We start from the raw sequence: 2,820 nt of genomic DNA, 5'->3' as shown, positions 1-2,820 counted from the left end.
AGAGAGTGGTCACTCAGCCAGGGTCGGCAGCTCGTGTGTGTGTGTGTGTGTGTGTGTGTGTGGACGCACATCTCATTATACTCGTCCCCAGATCCCCTCCTCACAGCTCCGCGCGCGCTCTTGCGTCAAAGGCGCGCATTCACTGTGTGCGCAGTGTCAATGTCCAGGTGATGGCTGCGCTCTGTCTCCTCCCACTGTAGAAGTGAGTGACAGGTTTGAAATCACGCTCAACCTGTTGCAGCCATTTATGTCAATTGTTGCTGAGATTCAGACACAGTCAAGACTGCTGCTCATAACATGTGATAATAAATGAGAACCATGGGAAAACAAAAGGATTGTTTATTGTTAAGATTACAATGCCAACATGCAAAGTTGAAAAAGAAGAAGCATTATTGGTCTGCATTTATATACACAACGCTGCTTACACTACAGTTTGGCACATGTGATCAGAAGCATTTGATAATGTGACGATGATCCTTTAAGAAGTAGATATCATTCTGGTGTGTTTTGACAGGTTGTTAGACACACATATACCTACAGAAGTAAGCACACACAATTGATTCAATAATGCATGCTGGGAGTTGTTGTAGGTAGGCAACAAGGAAAACCTGGAGTACGTTGTCAGTGGTATGGATTTATGGTGAAGCAATGGAAACAGCGCTGGGTGGATAGACGGATTTTGCAGTAATATTTGACATGGTAATTGTGAGACGGTCCAAAGAAATACTTTTGAAATGTGGGGGGACACATGCACTGAATCTTTAGAATGAGTTCACTAAAAAGATTTGTTGACTGAGTGAATGTTCAGTTCTTCCTGCATGACCAGGCCAGCATGTCCCTCACCCTACATCAGCTGTGATTGGCCCTCATGTGGAGGATAAAGCGTTAGACAATGAATGAATGAAAGTTTTATAATTGCTTGTGATACCTGGTCACACTGGGTGTGATATGTTAAGCCTTCGTCAAATGGATGCTCACTCTCATGAAAACATGACTGTCAGAGGGGACGAGGAAAAGAAATATTTAGACCACAGAGGGCTCACCCAGAGGCATAGGCCCGCCCACTTTCTTAAGAATCCCAGCCAATCAGAAGACTCTTTTAAATCCAATCTTTATGAATAAAAAACATCTCTGAGCATGTTATCCAATCAAATAAATGAGTTAGTTGTCCTGCGAGTAGTAGTAGTGTCAACCAGAGACTGTATATTTCAACCAGGATCATAATCGGAGGCTAGCTCGCAATTGTATGTGATATCCCCGTCATTTCCCCAAACCTCTCACAAAGACACGTTCACTGTGTGGCTTTAAAAACTGGAAAGCTTTTTCCGAAGCTTGTTGCAAGTATGAAGCCGACAAGACGCACGGTAGCAAAAGTCACCTGCCAGAGCGAGGAAACATCATAAACCAGCTCAATAAAGAAGCACAGAACAAGTCCCTTATAGAACGAAACAGGGATCACATTATGGAGATAATACATCTGCAGATCTACAGATACTCAAAGTATAATGCTGTTTACTTATCTGCTTAAAACTATGTTCATTCAGTTCAATTCAGTTTTATTTGAATAGCATCAAATCACAACATGCATTATTATCTGCACAGAGAGCAGAGAAACCCAACAATCCACACCTTTTAACAGAAGAACCAGACTCAAACATGTGCAGCATCTGCCTCAACCAGGAAAAATGGGGGACAGAAGAGCGAGACCAGGAGCAGATACACAACAACTGTATCAAGTTATAAGTTTATATAGGACATGATGTTATTTATATAAGCAGCAGCAGAAATTGTTCATCAAAATGTAATTATAACTTAATAATAATGGTGATGATATGATATGCCATGTCCTCCCATCTTCTACCCCCTAACAATTGTTGTTGCAAAAAAAAGCAGCAAAACAGCACTATTATATCAAATAATCACTATTTGAAGTCAACTAACCAACAGAAATAAAGACAGAAGAAGCCTTTCATAGATTTACCCCTGCATCAATGTGTTGCACCAACGCTGTCAGGGTCTGTCCCACACTTCCTTTCTTTGCCTTGAAGATCTCAACAAAGCGTGGTGTGTAGCGGTCCAGGGCCTCAAAGAAGTCCACCTTCTTTGAGGCCCTGAATAAGATTCTGGAAACACCTGCAACTCACAGCAAAAAGCATGGTGACTGTTAATAGTTCATTTTTATTACAACAGTAATTGTCAGACATTTAGTATTTAGTCACCAGGCTACGGAAGATGGTTAGAGTATTAGGGGCCACTGGAAAAAAAACCTAATTATAACACAGGGGTAAAAAAACAACAACAAAAAAAAATTATTACGGGGGTGGAGTACTGTAAAAAAAGGCTCATAAGGGAAAAACTACTTTATTGTTATTGTTATTTCAGTACTTACTTGTCTCTCCATAAAAAGAGCTGGCCACCGCTCCTTTAGAGTTTTCACATAATCTCTCTTCTCCACAATGGGAAGGTATGGTCCATCTTTGAGGCAACGACAGCTCCGCTGGGGTTCCGTTTTTTCATTTCTTCAACAAGGAGTTTTCTCTCAGCCTCCAGGCTATCTTCACTCTGCCCCTCAGGAATGTCCGGTAGGTAATTAACCTCATACCTTTTGTGTCTTTTGAGGCCTTTCAAAGCCATTTGTGGTCCACCTCCTTCCCCAGCATTTATCGCAACCTCTAGACCTCTATTCAGTTTACCACGATAGTTCCCCATTTTGAATTTCAAGCTATGCCTCCAGCCAGAACACCGATCTGGTGAACCTGGTTCCGTCAAACAGGGATGTTTGCTGATGAGCGCAAGGGCCACAGACTGGAGCCGCTCAAC

This window comes from Solea solea, chromosome 20 (genome assembly GCF_958295425.1).
Source record: "Solea solea chromosome 20, fSolSol10.1, whole genome shotgun sequence".
NCBI lineage: Eukaryota > Metazoa > Chordata > Actinopteri > Pleuronectiformes > Soleidae > Solea > Solea solea.
Note: the sequence above shows the minus strand (reverse complement) of the source record.